General features: G+C 41.8%; 1 pseudogene; it reads left to right on the top strand.

The window, feature by feature from the left end:
• Positions 1-211: 211 nt before the first annotated feature.
• Positions 212-7,685, top strand: LOC147458402 (uncharacterized; annotated as a pseudogene).
• Positions 7,686-9,715: the final 2,030 nt, after the last annotated feature.

Genomic DNA, 9,715 nt, shown 5'->3' with positions numbered 1-9,715 from the left:
GTGTGTATGCAAAATTGGGTTTTGTAGATGTTGTGCATAAAGTAGAAGTCCTTGAGGGTGAGTCTCTACAGCCTCAAACTACACAGGGTAAATTTTTCAATGAACATATACCTGTAGTACAGGAAGAAAACAAATCTTGGGATCAAGATAATGAATTGGCTAAAGCTCAGGAAGATGTGCAAGTGAATGAGTGCAATCTATTCATGTAGACATGCGGAAAGATTCAGGCACAACTGATACTTTTTCTACTGAACTAGAATTAGAGCAAAATTTTTCTGGTACAGATTCTACCATAGAGGTGATTAGTGATACTGGTATAGGTTTTGCCAAAGAGCTGATTAATGATACAGATGTCATAGGTCCAAGCAGGGCTGCTATTGAGAGCAGCAGGACCATGGCTTTTGATATACCAGATTTACCAAATTTGGATGTACCAGATTTTGAGGACTTGGCTAAGCAAGAGTATGTGCTTGAAGATCTGCAAAATGTTGATTCAGAGGGGGTACAGACTCCTTCATTGGCAAGCTTTTGGGAAGCACAGCTACAAAAGTGGAAAATTGGTCTTGAATGTGATGATAATGAATCAGAGGGGGTGCAGACTCCTTCTTTGAAAAGTTTGTGTGACCTAGAGCTATCGATCTGGCAAACTGATCTTGAATTTGATGACGGTGAATTAGAGAGGGAGAAAACCTCTTCTCTATTAGGAATTTGTGACAGAGGGCTCACACTATGGCAGAATGATCATGACCTTGATGCTGCTGATTCAGAGGGGGTGCATAGTGAAGTGCAATCTCTTGTTGATGAATATGATTGGTTTCATTGTGCCGATGATACAAACAGGGAAGTAGATAAAATTTTCAATGTGCATGCTGAACTTTGTGCTACAGAAGTGCAAAGATATCTAGCTGAGGGTGAAAGACTTGAAGAGCAATTTACCGCAGATGCGTTTAGTATGCATGTCATATGTGTAAATCCTTGTTTATTGCAGCAACCTGAGATGTGCAGGATTGAGGAACCTTCTCAAGCGGTGGACCTAGACCTTATGTTCTTACTGGATGATGCTTTAGAAGGGTTCTCAAACACAGATGCTAAGGATACTAATCAATCCAGATTCATGCATGAGCCAGTTTGTTCAGATGCAGTAGATGATGACCTTATGCAGTTGTTAGATGATGCACTACTTGATTTTGAGCCTCTACGAGATAGAGGATTGTTTTCAGATGCATCTTTTGAGCCTAATGAAGAGGATTTTACCAGAGACTTGATGTATTCAGATATGCATGATTGGGATTCCAATACTAGTGAGAGTGAAGGTGCACTACAAATGCTTTTACCTGTGATTTATGATCGAGAATTGGATGAGCCAGTTGCACAGGAAATATGGCAGTATCTGATGCTACCTGATGCTATATGGGATTTGATGTTACCCTATGATGTAGGGGATTTTGAGCTAGATTTTGACCCAGGAGGTGACAAATATATGCATGGTCCTGGGCAATTGTCTTATATGCCATATGATCCAGGCGGTTTGTATGAAGATTTGTGGGCTAATATATGTTTATGCTGTAATGATTGGAAATTATTGTATATTCCCTATGATCCTGGAGGATGGTACAAATTTTTTAAAGGAATGCTCCCACTGGGACAGATGATTAGGTTCCTGTTTGATCCCAGGGGCTACTAAAGTGCAAGTTGCTGATTTGAAGAGTACCAGTTATCTGTTGTAGCAGGTTGCATGGTACAAGATTTTGTTTTCTAGATCTATGCTAAGTCATAAGAGTTTTCGGTTATGTAGTCAATAAGATTACATGGCTGGCTTCCAGTTGACTTGTTTCGATAATTGATGAAGTATCTTCACATCTATTGAGTTGGTTCTGCTAACAGAACTTGAAGTAAAGGACTTGACGGCCATTCCATGTGCAGACACAGTAAGGCAAACTTGAGCTTGACAGGGTTCCAGATGCGGCTTAAAAGGGCCAACATATGCTTTAATGATGCCAAAAATGATTATTCTTGAAGTGAGCATAGATGGGAGTTTATGATCTAGAACTGTAGTGCTTGAAGTGCTCTATCGGCCTGTCTTTACAACTTATCGATTGGAGCTACGGTGAAGAAGTTATGGCAGTTTAAAGTTCAAGCCGATTGCAGATCCGTACCAGATTGGGCAATTGCAGCTGAGGTGACAGAATTGAAATGAATTCACGTGCCTGAAGTGCTCACTTCGTAGAGCACGTCGGTCTTTTTAGATTACTGATCGGAGTCCCGATCACCAAGATATTAGCCGTTAAAGATTCACCGGGGGCCGGCTCCGTACCAGTTCGGTCCGCTCGATCGGAGTGCCATCTGGGATTTTTACAACCTCAGCGGGGTTTGTATGCGCTCTATGCAGTTTGAGAAGTCTAAAGGAATTAATGGATCGTCAGACCGAGTTTGGGCTCATGAGATAATATGGCTTGAGGCCGGTGTCAGCTGCGGGCACAGCTGAGCAGGATGAATTTTGGAATCCGGATGATATTGTCAGTCAAGGGCTGCTTTGGCTGGTATGTCACTCTGAACAATGATTTGGCCGATGCGTATACCAACTATGGCGCCTTTACGAAAGCATGATGTGTATGCCAAATATAACGCCTTGTTTTTACGGATCAAAGCTTTGATCAATGCCGCATGCCAAATAAAGTGAAGCTATCCATGCCAAATGGGGTACCCTTTAAGGGCCGCCCACAACCCATAAAACTATATTGGCCGCCCAATTTATGAAACTCAAAGGCCAAGGCCCATAACTAATAGCAAGTGGCCGTCCGCCTCCAATCTGAAGGCCGCCCAATTGAAGGGCATGGCCAAAGGTTGCCTGCCAAAGTGACTAAGGGCCGCTCAAAGGCAATCAAGCCCATAACCTAAAAGGAATGGCCGCCCAAATTCAATAGGGCTTAAGTAGTGTGTAAGCAAACGAGGGAAAGGAAGTAGATGGCTACAGGCAGCGCGAGCGGCAGCTGCGCAGGGGGGAATGACATGCGGCGTCCTGCACGGACCTCAGACGGAGGCGAGCATGAAGCGAACATTACTCTCCATGCTCTGACGCCCCTTTTCGGTAGCACTCACGTGCGGAACAGGGCACCTCGATGGTCGGGCTGCCACGTCATCAAGAGCGTTTTCCTGCGCCACGTCAGTCACGGCGCCGTGACTGCGTGGTGGGGAAAAAATAGTAGGGCATCAACCAAAAGAGATGTAGAAGGCAAGACGAGAGAAAAAAAAGAGAAGAGAGGGCAATAAGCGAAGGAAGAGACAACGGAGGAGGGGGAGGTGGAGCCGGAGCCCTAGAGAAGGAAAAGCTTTTCTCTCCCGCTCTCTCTCATATCTCTCTCTGGCGTTGAGGAGAAAAGGGAGAAGGAGAAGGGCGTCGAGCAAGGAAGAAAGCAAGGAGAACAAAAATAGAGAAGGAGATTGAATTTTTTCCGAAGCAATTAAGGCGGGAAACATAAGGTAATCAAAATCAAGCTTGAGAAGGTGAGCTCGGTCGGAGCAGAAGAAGCACATGACAAACCTAGTTGAGGCAAGCAAAGGAGTAAGTCGAGGCAACCAAGCAAGGGATAAAGTTTTGGCTAGCAATTGAAGAGCAGGAGGAAGTCAAAGCCTGCGAGTGGCAATTAAGCCAGTGCGAAGCATAAGGAGCCAGAAGCTGCGAAATATTCGATAATAATTGAAGCTTGATGATCGAGGCAGTGAACTGAATTGAAGACTGCAGGATCCACGAGCAATCGAAGCAGATGAAGCGACATGAGGGAGTTACCATCATCGTCATCGACTAGAGATTGATTAAATAATTGTTAAGCCCCGATGTTGTTAACGGCCCAGTTAATACTGTAAAGCGGGAGCTTAAACTCCTGGTTAGCAGATGATCCAAGTGACGACGTTGTTAACAGCCCGCCTTGGCTAAGGATAAATTGTACTCAAAGTAATATTCAATTAATTGATGATTGCAGTGATTGGCAGAGCTGTCATTGTCTCTTGTTCTCTCTCTTTCACACCTCCCACAGCCAGAGGCCCGACGCCTGCCCGGCTCACTTAGTGAACACATATCCCCCGATGCCGTATTTGTACGCTATGACAACTATGCTTTGGTCCCTCCTCTTAGCTTCCTTTTAAGTGACCCTTGGGACATGTGCAAAATGTAAAACGTTGAGTGTGCCCATCCTTCTTTGTGGAAAGGTTTAGTACTTTCTTTGACCCATCATTTGATCTACCTCTTTGATTTTACCTTCCTCATTACTGATCTTACACATTTTCTCATGGTCCTATAGCCTAATGGATAAAGCACCAGTCTTAACCAGAGATTCTAGGTTCACACTAGCAAGCTAGTTTCCCCATAGGACGTCACTGTTACATGTTTTTTTTGCGCTCCTACATTCAATATATGTGTGTGTGTGTGTGTGTGCATACAGTTCACATAATTAACTCAAGACGTAGATATGTTGTGTAGCATTTGATTTAAATATCATGTATGCACTCACGTACCTAGAAAAATCGAGAAAGGTATCTTGGAAGCCTTTGTAGAGGAAAAATATGGTCAAGTATACATTCTATGGTGAACCAGACCCTGAGGTTGAGCAGATAATGAGGCACACATCCATTAAACAAGAGGGGATCGACATCATGTGTGTGATTGTAGGCTAAAAGCTATAATTAAGAATGAAGTTTATTCTTTAATAAAAAGATGGTATCTTTTGAGAAAATGAAGAGGCGCCAGCCATGAACAGACATGCGCACATGTGTAGAAGAGTGAGAAAGAGTCGCAGATTTTTGGGCCGTCGGTGGCCCTTGAGAAGGTGTGAGCATATGAATATACATTGCATGCTTTTCTTTGCTTGCACACACAAGAAAGAAATTTTCTACTGTGCTTTGCTTTGAGGAGAGAGAGCACTTTGCCGCTACCTGGCATACACATAGATAGTGAGCGTGGGAGTAAACACTCCACTATTATCACACACAAGAAGAGGGTGTTGCCTTGCAAGAGAGAGAGAGAGAGAGAGAGAGAGAGAGAGAGAGAAGTTAGAGCACTCATTTGCTACTTTTTTTGCCCACGCCATCAAGAACACAAATTCAAGAAGAAGAACCATAAGGTTTTACAAGAACTTGTTCCCGGTGTTCCATTAAGCAAGAGTGCTTACGTCCGAGTTCAAAGACAAAAGCTTTCATAGCTCCAAGAAGCAAGCAAAGAGAAGATTCTAGAGGTCTAGATTGAATTTTGCTTTTACACTTTCACACATACACCATCACATAGGCACCTATAAGCAAACTTCCCGTGTGCACATTGTAATTTGAATAAAATTGAAGCATTATATCTTGAAAGTTATGAGGTATCCTTTCTTCGCCTCATCTTCAACAAGCATCCATGACATTGGTGACGTCAATGCATTATCGTCCACGAGATAAGACTCTCTTTCTTTGCTATTTTGTTTCATGGACATTTTTGATGCTTTACAAGTGTTATAAATAAAGTGTTACACACGAAAAATTTACATCTACATCTTGTCTTGATTGTCTATCTTACACTGTCAATTTCAATTATAACAATCACCTTCCTCTCATTTGATACCATATACAATACAAACGGGTGCTTAAGTGATTTTGCATAGTCATTTGTGATTAATCATAACTCATTTCAGGGAAAGAAAGTAGTGAAGCTTGTTTAAGACCTACATCCTACACATTTCTTGATAGTGACCGAATCGCAGCAAATTCTCAGCATTTATTTGTCTTTCTTTGGGATTTTGAGTGATCATCACATATTTACTACACACACATCTTTGATTGGTGTTCTTGGGCTTGGGTTCCCGCTCCTAGCTTGAGCCTCAGAATATTCCTAGACACCAGTGCTTATCAACAAAGTGGAAACATACGAGGGAGATGAGGGAAATACTATGCTGTCATTACAAATTAACAAAGTGAAATCTGTAGCTATTCTAGATAGTGGGGTAGGGGTTATTATAGCAACAAAAGCCATATGGAAAGCATGGGGAGCACCAGCTTTAAGAAGTACGAGAATGAATGTGCAACTAGAAAATGGAACTCTTGAAAATCCTATGGGACTGTTAGAGCACGTCATTGTGGAATCTTGTGGTATCAAGTAGGAGCATATGTTTGCCATAGTGAAATTTTGCAAGACCATGAACTATGAGATGATTTTGGGAATACCTTTTATGAGACAATTCAAGATGATCTAGAAGTACAATCATGAGGGTCAGTCTCAAGAATTTACAATTACACATATGTCTCCAAATCACTAGTGCAAGAGTTTGTTGACTCGGGTTCTACAGAGGATTCAAAGGATTCCATGTGAAAGGATAGACTGGACCTATGGATATGTGGTGCTTTCAACAAGAGCTTTCAGCTTAATAGGTCTGAGTGTGAGAGGTGTGCAATGGATGCCATGCATATGCCATTACCCTTTCTTGAGCACCAACTAGATCCCTAAGAATGTATCCATGCCTTAGCCGCTTTGGATGTTTGCGCTTTGCCAAAGCCAATTCAATTATGTGACCTAGATGGCTATGACATTATCCCCATATGAATCATGAGAGTCTATCTAGATTCTAATGATATTGGCTCTGATGATAATTTCTCTATTGACAAGAGTACTATGAAATGGACCACAATCCCAACACAAGTAGGATTCTCAAGATGCAAGAGAGACAACATGTTTCTTTGCAGAATAATGATAAAGAAAGAAAAATTGGCAATGTCTTGTAGACAACAATGTTGCGGCCAAAAAAACTTGCAGAGATCTCATCAAACAATCAAGCCACAATACTGAAATGTTGAATACAATTGGTATTCAAAATTTCTCTGTACTTTTACGAGTATGAGGATGAGAGGGGGAACTTTTACCAAGTTGTTAAAAAGGCACACCAAGATGTTGATCCACCCATGCTGACTTTACCTCGATTTAATCATGGGAATGGGAAGCTAACACTTTTGGATAACTATGGCAATGAATATGAGATGCTACAAATCCCTAAGAGTATTGAGCAGTCTAGGAAGGGGGGAGATCCTTCTTCTATGTCTCATGCTAGAGTATCACTAAGTGTTTCACCAAGTTTTGACCATGCAAAGACTAGGGCCATCAGCACCAGTGTTGCCTATCACAAAGGTTGCAGAAGATAGACAGATCAATGAACCAAACACTCACATATAAATATCACTCTTGTGTTTGAAAACACAATTGTGTTTGTGTCTACAAACGTATATCCTAAGAGGAATCAGATCTTAGTGTCCTATAAAGTTTGGGAAGCATTATGGAAGTAGACTCTAACTCCTCTAGAGCTAGAAGATAGAGAATTCTTAGGGTCTATAACCTTGAAAGTTAGAATACAACTACAGTCCATCTATTGTACTTTTCAAGTTGCTAACCCTTGTAGAATAGCCGAAGATTCCACTTTGGGTTAGTATTAGATGTGTCACACAGATTACCAAGATCACAAAAAGGTCAACAAATACAAGATGAAGGTTAATTTTGTAACCCTTACTAGAAAAATAAGTACAAAACAGTCCAAATTAGTTCGAGAATTTTGGTCTCTTCAGGAAGTTGCTTCAAAGGCCATGGTAACTCCCATAGCAGAATTAAAACCACCGACAAAGAAGGTCACTTTCAAGAAGCTTGTGATGACAAAGGTAATGATCACTACTGAAGACCATTCTAAGCATGTTGGCATTGAAGTGGGAAAGGCTTGTTAGCCAACACAAGAATGAGGAAGGGGGAAGTTTCAATCTTCCATGGCCACTCCAACTTACCAAGAAAAAGGCAAATCTAAAGTGGAATCAACCATCATACCTCAAGCTCCACATAAGCTCATTAAGGAGTCATTCACAAGTTCTTCATCAACAACCAAAGGCTCATCAGAGAAGGAGTCTCATAATAAGCCACAAGGTAAAATCTATCAGCCAAAATGCCCATCACAAAGAACCAACAAAGATGACAACCACAACAAGTCTTAGTGCCAAAACATATGCTAGATGAACGAAGACTATGCAAGGATGATAATAACAAAGTGGGTAGAACACCAAGCAGTATAAAGTGCACATTTAAGTGGATGGTTTTCTACTCAACGGTCATTGGAAGCACAAGGCTATAACCAAGGAAACAATGAGTAATGGTTACCAAAGCCAGAGTTCACAACATATAAAGTGCCTTCCACAACAAATCTTCCAACACATGGAGCTCAAAGGAGACAACAAAGAATGCAACAACAAAGGCGCAAGAAAAGGAGATCAAAGCCAAGAAAAAAGACCATCAACCTCGCGAGTGAAACCAATACACACAATTGGTATGTCGAATATTAGTAAGGGAAAGAGCCACCTACTTTGGATCCTAGGCAAGAGAGAAGAATCAAAGGCATACTAGGAGTAGATTGTCCTAGAAAATCTCATCCAAGTACAGGGCTACTATGAGGGGAACACACAATTGTGGCTTTCTAAGTGTCTTCTTCAAAGCCAAACAAGCCATCTACATTTTCCAAAAGAGACATCACAACAATTGAAGCCAACCCAATAATGGAAACCAATAAAAGTGACTTCAAAAGAGGCCACCAACCATTATGTCAAGAAAGCTAGATCCATCAAGTTGGAACTAAAATGGATCCCCAAGAAACTTTCTGTTGAGCCAGCAGAGGATCACACCCACATTTTTGCTCACACTCATCATTTTGTAACCATTGATTGTAATAAATTTCTTTCCGACATTAATTTTGATTTGAGCCATTCATTAAGTAACGGGACTCAATTGAGTTTCCAGCTTGTAATCCCGAAGTAATTTCACTTGCTCATGTAATTAGTTAGAGATGTTCTCACCTCCAACGTTGAGGTATATAAGCCAAAGTTTTTGTAACCTAAGGGGGAGATCATTAATCAAAGTGAGTTTTTGAGCGCCGTGACTGTGTCAGAGAGAGAGAGAGAGAGAGAGAGAGAGAGAGAGAGAGAGAGAGAGAGAGAGAGAGAGTCTTATCTACTTGCTACGCAAGCTATGGAGCTGCCATTGGAGAAGCGACACCGCCATTTTGTTAGCAACGGCGAGAGCTACGCACAGATACCAAGAGTGCGCGCTATCGGCTTGTATGTGTGGTAAGTTCCTACGAGCTTCGGTGTGAGTTTTCTTCCAACTCGTGTGTCGGAATTGAGCGTGCAGCATATCTATAGAACCACAACGAGTAGAGCTACACATTAGTACCATCGGGGTCAAGTTTCGGTCACCTGTATATTTCGGCCTGTCTTTATACGTGTTTATCGCACGGAGTGGTTATAGGTTGAGTTTGCAGTTCAAGTCTTTAGGGTGTTGTTCTTACCTAGTGTATAGACTTCCCCTTGAGCTTGAGATCGATTCAATGATTCTAGACCTTGTTTCGTATAGCATTCGTTCGTAGTACGGATTTCAGTCACTTGCGTATTTTAGAACTTAGATTTGATTTCCTTAGTAGTGATTGTCATTAGAAGGTCGAGTAGGTGATTTGACACCCACATAGTTGTTTCCATGCGCCTGCGGGTCAAGCTCCGTCCTCGTCTGAAAAATTCTGTTGTTGGTTGAGTTCTCGCTATTTAGCTTCCGCTAGCGGCGTAACCGCCTTAACATTTGGCGCTATTGCCGGGGACGAGAGCCCTAAGTAGGTGACCTTAGACTAATCCTACGAGGTGAGTCGTATAAACTACTTTGTATACTTTAGTTAGA

Source organism: Adiantum capillus-veneris, chromosome 5 (assembly GCF_014529385.1).
Source record: "Adiantum capillus-veneris isolate H3 chromosome 5, ASM1452938v2, whole genome shotgun sequence".
Lineage (NCBI taxonomy): Eukaryota > Viridiplantae > Streptophyta > Polypodiopsida > Polypodiales > Pteridaceae > Adiantum > Adiantum capillus-veneris.
This window is presented reverse-complemented; position numbering and strand designations above follow the sequence as displayed.